The sequence below is a fragment of the Schistocerca serialis genome, chromosome 5 (genome assembly GCF_023864345.2).
Source record: "Schistocerca serialis cubense isolate TAMUIC-IGC-003099 chromosome 5, iqSchSeri2.2, whole genome shotgun sequence".
Classification (NCBI taxonomy): Eukaryota; Metazoa; Arthropoda; class Insecta; order Orthoptera; family Acrididae; genus Schistocerca; species Schistocerca serialis.
The window spans coordinates 187,739,980-187,757,077 of NC_064642.1; the positions used below are offsets into that span (position 1 = coordinate 187,739,980).

General features: G+C 40.2%; 1 protein-coding gene across 3 annotated transcripts in view; it reads right to left on the reverse strand.

The window, feature by feature from the left end:
• LOC126480911 (centromere-associated protein E-like) overlaps window positions 1–17,098 on the reverse strand; it is a 588,622-nt gene that overhangs the window by 89,875 nt on the left and 481,649 nt on the right. The gene's annotated exons all lie outside the window — the stretch shown is intronic.

Sequence of the window (17,098 nt, forward strand, 5' to 3'; positions counted from 1 at the left end):
ACACAGACACTCACTTTCAAGCCAGCAGTTTTCTTCAACTGTAAGTTAATGGGAAGTGTTGAAGGTACTGATTCAATTCTCAAATTGTGTTAGAAAATCTTCCAAGACACAAGCTGAAGGAATATCAACATTGGATTTCTCTCCTACATTGTCTTGTTGTCCCTCAATTAATCATTATCCTCAGTGACTTCCCTTCTTAATTATTAACAATATAATGGAACCATTCAGCCATGACATTGACACCTGTGTGAATGATATGGGAAATGGTCCCTCTTAACACCTTCCTGTTGGCCAAAACTTTTGATGGCACCCATCAATGAATATTGAGAATTTTAAAACTATATCTGCACAGACAGAACCTGTGATACAAGTACTAAGTGCCTCCAGGTGGACTACACTGCTGCTCTTTGCCACTACAATGTTGCTCTTGCACTTGACAGTAGGCCATCTGGCATCAGAGAGTGTCAAAGAGGTTGCCAGTCTACAGGTGCCTATGATATCATCACAGGTTCTGCTTGTACAGGTGCATTTTTAAAATTCTTGGTAAAGGTTGGTGGGTGCCACTGAGGGTTTTGCCAAACTGGGGGTCTTAGGGGAACTTTTACCATTTTATTCATGCATGTGTCAATGTCACTAACACACATATCACACCATAGGAAAACACAAAATAGGAACTCTGAAAAAGGATAAGCACCCTCAGCTGCTTTGGGTCATTTTCAAATTCCATTGAATGTTTTTGTGCAGTCCCTAGTGGTTCCAACCTGCTCATGAGAGCAAAAACTGCAGTCACACTATGCTCCAAATGGGCGCAATCATATCTGATAGGGATGCAGCCCCAAAACATCCTTAGAGAAGGGTTGAAATGCCTGAGGGTGTCAAAGCATCAAAAGTTGTTAAGAAAGTCTTCCTGTTGTTGATCATACTGTTGACTGTTGTTTTCATCTACAAAATGTGTGGGAATAAATGACCCAGGAAAGTGATTGTTTCAGTGACACCCTTTAGGCACCACCTGTGGCCTTTTCATCCTGCTTCTCTATGGTGGTGCATCTGAAAGGAAACCTTGTGATTTCAACACTGGGCATCACTGTTCTCACCTCCGTGACAGAAGCATCAAAGGAAGGGGTGGGATATGGGTAAAAGGGGGTGTGATGATGTTCCAATCATGTGACACATCCACAGTGGCATTGAGTAGAATTGTGGTGAAATTTGGTGCCAACATAATATCATTGACATCAGACATCCAGAAAGGTTAAAATATGCCATTTTCAGGATTGTCTACAAAAAGGGGGAAACCACAGATGTCAATAATTACCGGCCAGTATCCTTGCTTACAGCATTTTCAAAAATCTTTGAGAAAGTAACGTACTCAAGAGTGGTTAGCCATCTCAACAGTAATGGGATACTTAGTAAATCACAGTTTGGATTTCAGAAATGCTGTTCCACTGAGACAGCAATACGCAATTTCACTGCCCACATAATAAAGTCTTTAAATAGTAAAATGTCACCAGTAGGAATATTCTGTGACTTATCCAAAGCATTTGATTGTGTGAACCACGGCATTATGTTTGAGAAATTACAATTCTATGGTATAAATGGAACAGCATATGAGTGGTTTATATCATATCTAGAGAACAGGAAGCAAAAAGTCTCTTTATATGCTTCAAGTGATTCAAAGGAGTTTGCTACTTCATCTAACTGGGATGAAATTACATTAGGTGTTCCACAAGGTTCGATCATGGGTCCCCTCCTGTTCTTGATATATGTGAATGACCTCCATTCTTATGTGAAACAAGATGCTGAACTGACACTGTTTGCTGATGATACAAGCATAATTATTAATCCAGTAAAAGAAAGTCCGATAGAAAATAATACAAATAAGGTCTTTGGAAAAGTTATTAATTGGTTTTCTGTGAATGGACTTGCTCTGAACTTTGAAAAAACACAGTATGCCCAATTTTCTGCTGCAAAAAGTATAGTTCCTCAATAAACATAACACATCAAAAGAAGTCAGTAGCCAGGGTAGAGCATACTAACTTTTTGGGTGTACATATAGATGAGAATCTTAATTGGAAAATTCATATTTTGGATCTCCTAAAGTGACTAGGTTCAGCAACTTTTGCAATCAGAATAAATGCCAATTTTGAGGATGGAGAAATTAGTAAGCTAACATACTTTGCATACTTCCACTCTCTGATGTCATACGGAATAATATTCTGGGGCAACTCAGCACTTAGGCAAAAGGTATTCACTGCTCAAAAGAAAGTAGTTAGAATAATGTGTGGGGTTCATAGTCACACATCTTGTAGGTATCTGTTTAAAAGATTAGGAATTCTTACAACTGCTTCACAGTACATTTACTCAGGAGTGAAATTTATTCTCAACAACATGGACCAGTTTAAAATCAACAGCGACATTCATGATTACAATACCAGAAAAAAGAAAGACCAACACTATCGTTTACTTAACCTATCTTTGGCACAGAAAGGGGTAAAATATATTTCTATAAAACTTTTTGATAAATTACCAGATGAAATAAAATGTCTGACAGACACAGTAATAGTTTCAAAAACAAATTGAAATCATACACGTTCCACATCATAACGGTTTTTCCATGCTATTGATCAATGGAACACGTAACAGACTAACTAACTAACTCACATGAACATCTGAGCTGTGGACTTTTTTGCAAGTGTCAACACCTTGCTGTATGAAGCACCTTCGAGCTCAAGTTGATGTTGGAGGGTGTCGTGCTCTTACACCATTACCGACAAAGGTTGAGACAAATTTCAAATTTAAGCGGCGTTTCAAAAAAGTGATCCTTCAGTTCTGTTGTGCAGTATATTACTGAATGGTTCTGCTTTTCACATAATCTGCACAGAGTACTGGAACATAAATTAAGAAAACTAAAGTATGTTATCAGAGAAATTGCTCATTGAGAAGTACAAATATGTCACGTTATTATTAAATATCAAGGTTTCCCATTCAGTCTGCTAATTAAACTATACAGCTGCAACAAGGCAAGGAAAGCATTTCTGAAGAATAGAAATTTGTTAACATCAAATATAGGTTTAAGTGTCAGGAAGTCTTTTCTGAAAGTATTTGTATGGAGTGCAGCCGTGTATGGAAGTGAAACATGGATGATAAATAGTTTAGACAAGAAGAGAATACAAGCTTTCGAAATGTGGTGCTACAGAAGAATGCTGAAGATTAGATGGGTAGGTAATGTAACTAATGAGGAGGTACTGAACAGAAATGGGGAGAAGAGGAATTTGTGGCACAACCTGACTAAAAGAAAGGATTGGTTGGTAGGACACGTTTTGAGGCATCAAGAGATCACCAGTTTAGCACTGGAGGGAAGTGTGGGGGGTAAAAATCATATAGGGAGACCAAGAGATGAATACACTAAGCAGATTCAGAAGGATGTAGTTTGCATTCAGAAGGATGTAGGTTGCAGTAGTTACTCAGAGATGAAGAAGATTGCACAGAATAGAGTAGCATGGAGAGCTGCATCAAACCAGTCTCTGGACTAAAGACTGCAACAACAACAGAAGCAATAAATACGAAGGCAGTTTGTTAGTTTTTCAAATGCTCATGCAAACGTGTATAGTTTTCTAAAACCCAGAAATCCTGCTATAGAAGGTGTGTGACTACTACAGGTACAAATGAAAGTGGTGAGAAGAGTACAAATAAACTAGCAAATATTCCTAATAAACATATTCCCAGAAACCAATAGTTTCTCCAAGACAGTGTACTCACAAGTGCAGCATGCAAGTGTTACAAAACTATTGATATCTAAGGCTACATTTATGCTGCAGCTTCATTGCTGGCACATCACAGTTGGTTATTTGAGTATGATATTTTCATCGGTGTGAGGTGAAGAGTGAACTCAAACAAACCTCCTGTAGGTCAAGTTTTGCATCATGGAAGTAATATGCAACCAGTGATGCTGCAGCATATATGCAGCCTTATATTCCAAGTACCAGTTACCGCAGCCAACAGCAAATGCAGTGTGCACATGTAGAAATTGAAGTGGTTGTCATAGCTTGAAATATGTTTTCAAATGAAGAATTAGCAGACATCCACTTCACATATGTGCATGCTGATGCCAATGCATGGGAGGCAGCATGATTTTATCTTGAAACATATCTTCAGTTAGAGCAGCCAGAGAACAGAGTGTTCACTTCGTATCGTTAGCACTTGTACAAGATGATTTTATTTAAACCCAACCTGCAACATGCTGGTAGATTAAGAACAGTGTAAACACCACAAATGGAGGAGTATGTGTATTACAGAAAATGGACACAATGCCAGCCACAATGGTCAGGATTGCCGCAGCATAGCATGTTTCCCCTCCAAAATATGGCAGAGTTTGCATGCCGTCATGCAGCAGTTGAACACATACCATGTACAGAGTGTGCATGCCTTGGCTGTGCCTGTTGCCTTCAACCAACGAATCTTTACACAGTATGGGAATGATCCACAGTTCTTTGTGCACATTTTATTTACAGATAAATCATATATTACATGAGATGGTATTATGAACATCCACACCACAACACACACATATATGTGCTTATGAAAACTCACATGGCAGCTACTGAGATGAAACATCAGCAAATATTTTCCATTAACATTTGGGCAGGGAACATGGGTGATTTGCTGATAGCATCACATTTCCTACCTGGCTGATTTTCTGGATGTGTGTACCTTCATTTCTTCCAATACAAGTTAATCAACTATTTGGATTATGTGTGACCTTAAGATTCCATGGCAAATCAACTGTTTGTACTGTTGTCAGCAGTCTAGCCAGGTGCAGTCATTTTTGTAACATATTTCAACAGTATACCTACATAATGAGCATCTTTTGCTAAATGCTGTCTGCTTTTATTGTCCCTCACCCCTTCCTCCATCACCAGGCACATGCCACGGCATGTGGAGTTGTGGTTGTATGTGTGTGTGTGTGTGGGGGGGGGGGGGGGGGGGGACAGTGTCAATGGATTCAATGGATGCTGGGTGTGGACTCTAGTCCCTCAGTAGTCCCGTGGCCTGTGTCAGGAACAGAAGTCACTCTCATTTGTTGACACTGTTATTCTGTTTGGCTGAGTGCTGGGTCCTAAGCTTTGCTGAGAGTGAACCCAGTGTCTCTGTTGATCAGCCACTCATATTTCAGTAGCCTCCTTCAGAAAATAGTTTCACTATGATGAGGTCAGTCTTAGCACTTCTGTTTCTTTATACTTCCTGGAGACCCCTGTAGCAACGTGGTGTTCTGCACACACATTTTTTTGGTTGCTTAAGTTCAGTGTGTCTTCTATGTTCCTTGTAACTTTCTCCAGTTGTCCACACAGTCTTCCTGATACATGCCTTACCGCATTTATGTAGAATATGGTAAACACCTGCTTTATGGAGCCACAAGTCAATTTTCACTGTATCTAATAGGGCTCATGTTTTTAGATGCAGATAGAAAATGCATTTAATGTTACCTAAAGCCAAGATTCTGCCAATTTTGTTCAATACTTGGTGACATATGGCAGATAAGCCATTATCTTCTCCTCCTCTTTGTTTTATGTCTGCTAGGTTCATACTTTCAGCCTGAAAGTGCATCAGATTTGTCTCTCCCCCAACCCATTCTTCTTGAAAACTCCCAAGAATTAGATGATAATGAACAAGCCTTCTGTAAGTGGAGTGTGAGCAATTCCTTAGATGGTGTATCTAGTTACCAATGTGTGTACCAGATCTTCTGCCTTACAAGTGCCAGGCTAGCTCTTCTTACGGTCCGGTGAGCAGCTGAGGTTTTTATATGATGAGCGATCTTTGTGAATGCTGCTTTTATGCTGTGGTCATGTAACCTTATCAGGAAGGCAAGAGAACTGAGTAGGCACTCTTTCCTGTAACAAAGTTTATCCAACTTCTTAAATCTCTAATGCATTTCCTCTCAGTAGAGGAATCTGATGAGTGATTGTAGGCTTCTCCAGAAAATCAACTGTTTATATTGTTGTTGTGTGTCTAGCCATGTGCAGTTTTGTAACTGAATCAGCCTCATGAGGAAATAGACCGGTCATGTGGCAAAATTAGTTCTGGAAAAGGTACTCAACTTTGCACCAACACTGACTGCTATACATGTTGCAGATTTCATCAGTGGTACAGAACAAGTAATTTTCATTCTCCCTAGTGAAGATGTGGAAGAGATATGTTGAGAAACATACTCACTCATTAAAGCCATCCTACTGAACATGAACATCACGAAAGAAGAAAGAGCTGTCATTTGAGAACTAAGGAGTAATCCTGAAATAGTCATTCAACAAGCAAACAAAGGAAATGCCTCTGTACTACTACCACTGTCTGGGTGGTATTGCAAAATGTATGACCTACATAAGGATCTAGCATACAGAAAATTGAAGAGAGAACAAATCAACAAAGTGAAGAAAAAGATTATTGAGCATCTGCACCAGCCTCTGCTGAAGGAAATCATCAAGAAGCTTTGACCACGAGCTACTGCACCACTGATGCTCTATGGCTTGCCAAAGGTTCACAAATGGGTTGTTATGTCCTACTGTAAGCAACATAGGCATACAAATATACCCACTGGCCAAACATCTAATGGCAATATTAAACCCTTAAGTCAGTAAATGTCAGCACAACATCAGGATCTGTGTACATTTCATTCAACTCGTGCAGGGACTATGCCTGCATGACCAGGACCTTATACTGACCTTTGATGTGGTATCTCTTTTCACCAGGGTGCCACTTGCTGATTCCCTCAAGTTAATCAGGAAGAAATTCATTCCAACAATGACTAATCTCATTGAATTTGTCCTCACTTCAACATTTTTTCCCTTCAATGATGACTATTATGAACAAACTGATGGTGTCACCATACAGTGCCTTCAGTCACTACTAATTGTGGCATACTTCAAAGAGAAAGCTCTGGAAGCAGCTGCACTAAAGTCTACATGCTTTTTCAGATTTGTTGATGACACTTTTGTGCTGTGGTCACATGGGAGGGAAAGACTTCTGGAATTCCTCCAACATCTGAACTCTTTGCATCCCAGTATCAAATTCAACATGCATGGAAGAGAATGGCAGCTTCCATTTTTTAATGTCTTAGATAAGTGCAGAATGGACGTCACTATAGGACACAGTGTGTACAGGAAAGCCACCCATACTGCATTGTATCTCCACACTGCCAGCTGCCCTCACCCATCACAGAATGAGGGTGTGCTACATACACTGGTAAATGGGGCCTGCACAATATCTCAATATCTGATAAAGAAAGCATATCAGGAGAGCTTAAACACCTTAAGCACATTTCAGGAAGAATGGATATGATGAGAGACAAATCTGATGTGCTTTCAGGCAGAAAGTAAGAGCCCAGTAGACAGAAAATGAAGAGGAGGAGAAAATGCTGGCTTATCTGCCACCTGCAAAATATCAAACGAAACTGGCAGTCTCATAGGTTGATGTAACATTATATGCATTTTCCATCCATCTCCAGAAACACAAGCCCTATTAGACATGGTGCAAGATGACTCGTAGCACCATAAACCAAATGTTTACCATATTCTGTGTAAATATGGTAAGGCGTATATTGGGGAGACTGTGCGGACAATTGAAGAAAGATGCAAGGAACACAGAAGACATGCCAAACTTAAGCAACTGACAAACTCTGTTGTTGCAGAACACTGCATTCTGCACCTGCAGATGAAGTAGGAAGAAACAGAAGTGCTAAGACAGACCTCATCATCTTGGACTGTATTCTGAAGGAGACTATTGAAGTATGAGTGGATGATCAACAGAGGCACTAAGGTCACTCTCAACAAAGCTTGTGACCCAGCAACACAGTCAAGTAAATAACAGCATTGGCTGAGAGTGACTTTGGGGCCCAATGCAGGCCACAGGGGCACTGAAGTACCAGAGTTCCTGTCCAGCATCCGACATGCTATCTCCCCCCCCCCAATTACACCTCCTGCTGTGGCATGTGACCAGCATTGGAGAAGAGGTTGGGGGGTGATAAAAATGTAACAAAAGATGCTCATTCTACAGATATCACCTAAAAAAGATAGAAAATTGAAATATTGTGTTATGAAAATGACTGCACCCAGCTAGACACCCAACAACAGTACTAATAGTTGAGTGATGTTCATCATGGTGAAAGGATTCCTATGTAGCACATTCATGATAATGTACCAGCATACTTATATGTGGCCGTTTAGACACACATAGTGCCTCCCAGATGAACCCACTAAAGGTTTTTGGGTGAGAATATTTATAAGCTTTGGCGTATACTAGTCCTGTTGACAATGCATTGTAGGTGGTTTACAATACATTTGGAACACACCTAGTGTGTTTGAACATGTACAGGCATTGATGAAGAGACATCTGACTGCACATGTGTGGTGGCCATGTGGAACACTTGTTTAATGTGTTTGTCATCAAGTGTGTACCTGCAGTTTCTATCTGTGGGAACTTTGTTACACACTGTTCACATAATACTCTGTCATAACATGTCATATTGGAGAAACAATTGGTTTCCAGACTTACATTTATCAGGATTATTTGCTTGTTTAATTGTACCCTATCCACACCTTTTGTTTGTACCTGTAATAGTCAGATACATTGTACAACTGGAAAAATGGTTTTAATTTACTGCTATCAGACATACAGACACACTGTTTATTGCAGCATCACAATAAAAATCACAATCCTTATGTACCAGGCAAATGCACAATCTCTGTACCAATCTTCAAAAGCACTGAGTTCATCTTATGTGAACAACAAGGTTTGAAGCAAACCATTTCAAAATAAAAACAAATCAGGTTACATTATGTAGAATTTAAATGTCATGAAAAAAGACAATCAGTTACATTTCTTCAGTTTCATACTGATCAGAGACTGTCCCTGATGGTAATAGTTATAAGCACTGTACAAGGCTCTCTTGTGTGACCTATCTACTGCAAAAGTTCAGCAGCCATATAATCAAAACACTGCTGCTGTATGCATATTGTGCATCCTTCCACTCACAACTGAATCCAAAAAATCAACCATCATTAAGAGCTTCTTAAGAGTGTAGTTTTCCTGATCTGTAATGAACAGAAATACTTACAGAAATAGTACTATTTAAGACATACTTAATTTTAATTGACATTGGTGAATTTGCATGTGACATAAAGTTAGCCCCTGCCCCAGGGGAAGAGCAGTAAGTAGCATAGCCACTGTGTGGGCTGAGTATGTGAGAGGGAAAATGTTTTATTGTTTGCTTCCAGTACTGATAACTCACACCAATCAGTCACCATAGTATAAATATTGACACAGAAGTAATATTGTTTTGTGAACGTATATTACAGAGATGGTCATCTTCAAAAGGAAGGAAGGAAGATTGTGTTTAACATCCTGTGGACACTGAGGTCATTAGAGATGGAGCACAAGCTCAGATTGTATCATGGATGGGGAAGGAAATTGCCTGTGCCCTTTGAAAAAAACAATCCTGGCATTTGTGTGAAGTGATTTAGGGAAACATGGGAAACCTAAATCTGGATGGCTGGATGCAGGTTTGAACCATCATCCTCTCAAATACAAGTACAGTGTGCTAACCATTGTACCACCTCCCTGGTACAGTCATCTTCAAATTCTGTACATATCTGTAGTAAGGAAATATGATTTGACCATGTTTGATATTACATTATGCATTTAAACATAAGTACAATAACTGCTACTAATCAATTTTTCATCCATACACACAGGGAACACAACAACACTTCATCAGGCAATTACAGTGTCACAACTTTGGAATCACTAAGGACGGTAGTAATCTGAAACAGAGAACCATCGACACAAAGTATTCTGAATGTGACAATTTTTAACCATCAGTACTTGGCAGGCAACTTATCATGCCCTTACTACATCTAATCTACTGTGGGCTCATAACATGATAATTTATGCAGCTTACCAATTAATAATAAGATTGGTACATATGCGACCCAAGGTTCCATCCCACATTGTCAATACTGGCTCGTGAGCAAAAAAGTTTGACTACTAGTGGGCTAGAGAGTTAGCAGGATGAAAACATGAAACTTTTACTTGCTATGAGCTCTCAAGAAGAAGTTATTGAAGTACTAAAAAAATGACACAGAAATATTAAAGGAACAATTAACTCTCCTCAAGTGAGAAAATTGTGACCTAAAATGTAAGAAAACCAATTTTTCTAAGAAAATTAATGTGATAGATCATAACAACAAAAGCAAGTGATACATTTGATTATTCATAGAACTAGTGGGTTGCAACTACACAAGAAACTCCCATGAAGTTTCAAAATCAGAAAATTAATGTAATTTGACAAGTGGAACATACAGTAAGAAGAAAATGCATGACACAGAAATAGAGACCATAGTTTAATAATTAATTTCCTCTTAAAGCTGACCCAAGGCCAAAAAAGATGGTAGCACCAAATTCTGCAACACATGTTTGCCTATGAATTGGGGCACATCAATGGAACAAACATTTCAACAACAAGTTTAATTGTAATAGACCACAAACAGTGTTTTAAAAATAAGTAAATTTTTAAGCAATAAGTGCTTAGCTAAGGCAGTTTACATTTAAGTAGGTTAGGATCCCCGTCCCCATGAACTATGGACCTTGCCAAGATTGGGTGGCTTGTGTGCCTCAACAATACACAGAGACATACTGTAGGTGAAACTACAGTGGAGGCTTATCTGTGGAGAAAATAGCTTGATCAATAGTTCCTGAAGAATGGCAGCAGCCTTTCCGGTAGCTGTAGGGGCAGCAGACCTGATGATTGACTGATCTGGCCTTGAAAATTTAACCAACCAGGTTTCAATGTACTGATATTGTCAATGGCTGAAAGCAAGGGGAAGCTACAGCTGTTATTTACTTTTCCTGAGGTCATGCAGGGGTACTGCATTGTTTAATGATAGTGGTACCTTATGGGTAAAATATTCTGGAGGAAAAATAATCTCCCATTCCAATCTCTGAGTGGGGATTACTCAGGAGGATGTCATCCTAAAAACAAAACTGGCTTTCTACAGGTTAGAATGTGGAATGTTCCATCCCTTAATTGGGTAGGTAGATTACATAATAACAAAGAGAAATGTATAGAATGAAGTTAGATGATTTGGTGGGAATTAGTGAAGTGTGGTGGCAGGAAGAACAAGGCTTCTGCTCAGGTCAGTAGATGGCTACAGCATAAATTCAGATAGGGGTAATACTGAAGTAAGCGTTATTATGAATAATAAAATAGGAATGTAGGTAAGCTATTGCGAACACTGCAGTGAATGCATTATCACAGCCAAGGTAGACATAAAGTGAACACCCAACACAACAGTACAAGTTTATATGCCAATTAATTCTACAGATGATTAAGAGACTGAGGTATGTGTGATGAGATTAAAGACATTATTCAAATAGTTAAGGAAGATACATAACTGAAATTCAGTAGTAGGAAAGGAAGAGAAGGAAAAATGGCAGGAGAACATGGGCTGGGAAAGGGAAATGAAAGATGAAGCCACCTGGTAGAATTTCATACAGAGCATAATTTAATAACTGAAAACACTTGGCTTAGCACTTTGGAGATGAGCAAAACAGCTGCTGCATCATGTGGATTATACTCAAAGAGGATGAGTGATGTAGAACTTATGTTGGCCATTTCTCAGCTTTGTAAATATATTACAGCATTTATATTACATCAGTAGTCTGTATAATGATGTTCTATGGCACTTTTAGTATCACAGAAAGACTCAAATGGTATCTCATTCCACTTGTATTGGCAGCTAACAAACACAGACATCATTGTGTCTTACATGCTTTGTGTCATTCACATTCCCCTTTGCTGCCATGTGCCATGCCTCACAATGTCACATCCAGTGCAAATGACAACTACTGTCTACTACACATTTTACACTTATATTCAAGACAGAAAAAGCCTAACTTAAGTTCCAGTTGCCTAGAAGCTGATAAAAAGAAATTTCATTTCATAGACAAGACCATTTGATGTTCGTGAAATGGGAAGACATTAGAAACATACTTCTTTTGATGACAAAACACAAAATGACTACATTCAGTGTCACTGTCAAAATAAGATTAGGATGATAGAGAAGAAGCGACCTGCCTGTCTCTTTGATTACAGCAAAAACAAGGCTGGTGTGACCACAGTTACTGCAGTTTTGAGAGGAAGCTAATGAAGTGGTGGAAGGATTTTCACATTTTCATGACAATCATTGCAAATTTTGAATCAGATTCAATCAGCCCTCACCAACACAGTCCTGCAAAAGCATGTCCATCAGACCCAAACCTCCATCCAATACCTTCTCTCCGTCTGTAAAACTCTCCTTCTGTTCAATCCCAAATTCCTGTATTCCATGTCACACACTGAAACTCTTGCTCTCCAGGAACTAGAGTCACATGCACATCACATCAAAAAACTCATTAACCTGCCCTGGACTACCACTACCCACAACCTCCATAACAGCTTCAAAAACTCCCCCCACATCCCCTCATAACTGACAAACCCTGCCTCATTTACTCCACCCTCAAAAACTCCCACCCACCACCATACAGAATCCAGAACTTAAACAGATCTGGAAACAGTCATGAACCTTTCCTCCAAAAGTCTTAGCCCCACGGTTGCATCAGTCCTTTCCAATGATCTACACTTTTGCACTGTTCCTACATTCAGTCATGCTGGCCTTATTGAAGACCTTCTCCTTCTCCCATTTCCTACAGTGAATACACATTTTCACCACCAACCCTACCACTCAGATTCAACTGAAGACCAGTGTTGAAACCTGCCTGACTTAGTTCACTCTTCCATGCAAATGTGAACCATCCCCATCATTACCCAAAACCCTCAATATGCAAGTTAACCTTACACCCACAGAAAGAACCACAATCACAAGCACCTAAAAGCTTATCTAGACCTTGTAATACCTCTTGCTGGCAATGGTTCCACCACCATGGTTTCGAACTTCAAGGATTACCTGGTGGAAGGGCTCCATCAGTTGTCAGATTCATCCAACTAAAATCCCTGCCACTGTGAGCCCATTCCAGAAATACAGCAGGATCTCCAGTCTCTCCTCAAACTCTTATGCATGTCCCAGAACCTCTCCCTTCATTTCTACCACTGCCTGCACTCCTACCTTCTGTATGTTTTCTAAAGTCCATAAACCAAACCACCCAGGATGCCCCCTTGTGGCTGGTTACTGTGCCCCCACTGAGAGAATCTCTGCTCTCATAGGCAAACACCTCCAGCCTATTACCCATAACCTACCTTCCTATACCCCCCCATGAACCATGGACCTTGCCGTTGGTGGGGAGGCTTGCGTGCCTCAGCTATACAGATAGCCGTACCGTAGGTGCAACCACAACGGAGGGATATCTGTTGAGAGGCCAGACAAACGTGTGGTTCCTGAAGAGGGGCAGCAGCCTTTTCAGTAGTTGCTAGGGCAACAGTCTGGATGATTGACTGATCTGGCCTTGTAACAATAACCAAAACGGCATTGCCGTGCCGGTACTGCGAACGGCTGAAAGCAAGGGGAAACTACAGCCGTAATTTTTCCCAAGGGCATGCAGCTTTACTGTATGATTACATGATGATGGCGTCCTCTTGGGTAAAATATTCCGGAGGTAAAATAGTCCCCCATTCGGATCTCCGGGCGGGGACTACTCAAGAGGATGTCGTTATCAGGAGAAAGAAAACTGGCGTTCTACGGATCGGAGCGTGGAATGTCAGATCCCTTAATCGATCAGGTAGGTTAGAAAATTTAAAAAGGGAAATGGATAGGTTGAAGTTAGATATAGTGGGAATTAGTGAAGTACGGTGGCAGGAGGAACAAGACTTCTGGTCAGGTGACTACAGGGTTATAAACACAAAATCAAATAGGGGTAATGCAGGAGTAGGTTTAATAATGAATAGGAAAATAGGAATGCGGGTAAGCTACTACAAACAGCATAGTGAACGCATTATTGTGGCCAAGATAGATACGAAGCCCACACCTACTACAGTAGTACAAGTTTATATGCCAACTAGCTCTGCAGATGACGAAGAAATTGAAGAAATGCATGATGAAATAAAAGAAATTATTCAGATTGTGAAGGGAGACGAAAATTTAATAGCCATGGGTGACTGGAATTCGAGTGTAGGAAAAGGGAGAGAAGGAAACATAGTAGGTGAATATGGATTGGGGGACAGAAATGAAAGAGGAAGCCGCCTGGTAGAATTTTGCGCAGAGCACAACATAATCATAACTAACACTTGGTTTAAGAATCATGAAAGAAGGTTGTATACATGGAAGAACCCTGGAGATACTAAAAGGTATCAGATAGATTATATAATGGTAAGACAGAGATTTAGGAACCAGGTTTTAAATTGTAAGACATTTCCAGGGGCAGATGTGGACTCTGACCACAATCTATTGGTTATGACCTGTAGATTAAAACTGAAGAAACTGCAAAAAGGTGGGAATTTAAGGAGATGGGACCTGGATAAACTAAAAGAACCAGGGGTTGTACAGAGATTCAGGGAGAGCATAAGGGAGCAATTGACAGGAATGGGGGAAATAAATACAGTAGAAGAAGAATGGGTAGCTTTGAGGGATGAAGTAGTGAAGGCAGCAGAGGATCAAGTAGGTAAAAAGACGAGGGCTAGTAGAAATCCTTGGGTAACTGAAGAAATATTGAATTTAATTGATGAAAGGAGAAAATATAAAAATGCAGTAAGTGAAACAGGCAAAAAGGAATACAAACGTCTCAAAAATGAGATCGACAGGAAGTGCAAAATGGCTAAGCAGGGATGGCTAGAGGACAAATGTAAGGATGTAGAGGCCTATCTCACTAGGGGTAAGATAGATACTGCCTACAGGAAAATTAAAGAGGCCTTTGGAGAGAAGAGAACGACTTTTATGAATATCAAGAGCTCAGATGGAAACCCAGTTCTAAGCAAAGAAGGGAAAGCAGAAAGGTGGAAGGAGTATATAGAGGGTCTATACAAGGGCGATGTACTTGAGGACAATATTATGGAAATGGAAGAGGATGTAGATGAAGATGAAATGGGAGATATGATACTGCGTGAAGAGTTTGACAGAGCACTGAAAGACCTGAGTCGAAACAAGGCCCCCGGAGTAGACAATATTCCATTGGAACTACTGATGGCCGTGGGAGAGCCAGTCCTGACAAAACTCTACCATCTGGTGAGGAAGATGTATGAGACAGGCGAAATACCCTCTGACTTCAAGAAGAATATAATAATTCCAATCCCAAAGAAAGCAGGTGTTGACAGATGTGAAAATTACCGAACTATCAGCTTAATAAGTCACAGCTGCAAAATACTAACACGAATTCTTTACAGACGAATGGAAAAACTAGTAGAAGCCAACCTCGGGGAAGATCAGTTTGGATTCCGTAGAAACACTGGAACACGTGAGGCAATACTGACCTTACGACTTATCTTAGAAGAAAGATTAAGGAAAGGCAAACCTACGTTTCTAGCATTTGTAAACTTAGAGAAAGCTTTTGACAATGTTGACTGGAATACTCTCTTTCTAATTCTAAAGGTGGCAGGGGTAAAATACAGGGAGCGAAAGGCTATTTACAATTTGTACAGAAACCAGATGGCAGTTATAAGAGTCGAGGGACATGAAAGGGAAGCAGTGGTTGGGAAGGGAGTGAGACAGGGTTGTAGCCTCTCCACGATGTTGTTCAATCTGTATATTGAGCAAGCAGTAAAGGAAACAAAAGAAAAATTCGGAGTAGGTATTAAAATTCATGGAGAAGAAATAAAAACTTTGAGGTTTGCCGATGACATTGTAATTCTGTCAGAGACAGCAAAGGACTTGGAAGAGCAGTTGAATGGAATGGACAGTGTCTTGAAAGGAGGATATAAGATGAACATCAACAAAAGCAAAACAAGGATAATGGAATGTAGTCTAATTAAATCGGGTGATGCTGAGGGAATTAGATTAGGAAATGAGGCACTTAAAGTAGTAAAGGAGTTTTGCTATTTGGGGAGCAAAATAACTGATGATGGTCGAAGTAGAGAGGATATAAAATGTAGGCTGGCAATGGCAAGGAAAGCGTTTCTGAAGAAGAGAAATTTGTTAACACCCAGTATTGATTTAAGTGTCAGGAAGTCATTTCTGAAAGTATTTGTATGGAGTGTAGCCATGTATGGAAGTGAAACATGGACGATAAATAGTTTGGACAAGAAGAGAATAGAAGCTTTCGAAATGTGGTGCTACAGAAGAATGCTGAAGATTAGATGGGTAGATCACATAACTAATGAGGAAGTATTGAATAGGATTGGGGAGAAGAGAAGTTTGTGGCACAACTTGACCAGAAGAAGGGATCGGTTGGTAGGACATGTTCTGAGGCATCAAGGGATCACCAATTTAGTATTGGAGGGCAGCGTGGAGGGTAAAAATCGTAGAGGGAGACCAAGAGATGAATACACTAAGCAGATTCAGAAGGATGTAGGTTGCAGTAGGTACTGGGAGATGAAAAAGCTTGCAAAGGATAGAGTAGCATGGAGAGCTGCATCAAACCAGTCTCAGGACTGAAGACCACAACAACAACAAACCTTCCTATTAAAAAGACATCAAACGTTTCTTCCATCAACTCTCCACAGTTCCTTTTCCTTTACCACACAGTGCCTTGCTGATCCCTATTGATGCCATCTCCCTTTACACTAGTGTCCTTACTGACCATGGCCTTACTGACACTGAACACTACCTTCTCCAGTGTTTTACCAATTCCAAACCAAAAACCTCCTTCCTGGTCACCATGACCAGCTACATGCTCATCTGCAATTATTTATCCTTTGAAGGCTTCATCTACAAACAAATCTGGAACACAGCAGTGGGCACCCATTGGCACCATCCTGATCATGGCCACCTGAAGAATCCTTCCTAACAACCAGAATCCCAAACCTGTCACCTGGTTCAGATTCACTGATGATATCTTTGCGATCTGGATCAAGTGTGAGAACCCCCTATCCACATTCCTATAGGACCTCAACTCCATTTCCTCCCATTTGCTTTACCTGGTCCTCCTCAACCCAACAAGCCACCTTCTTTGATGTTGACCTCCACCTCAAAGA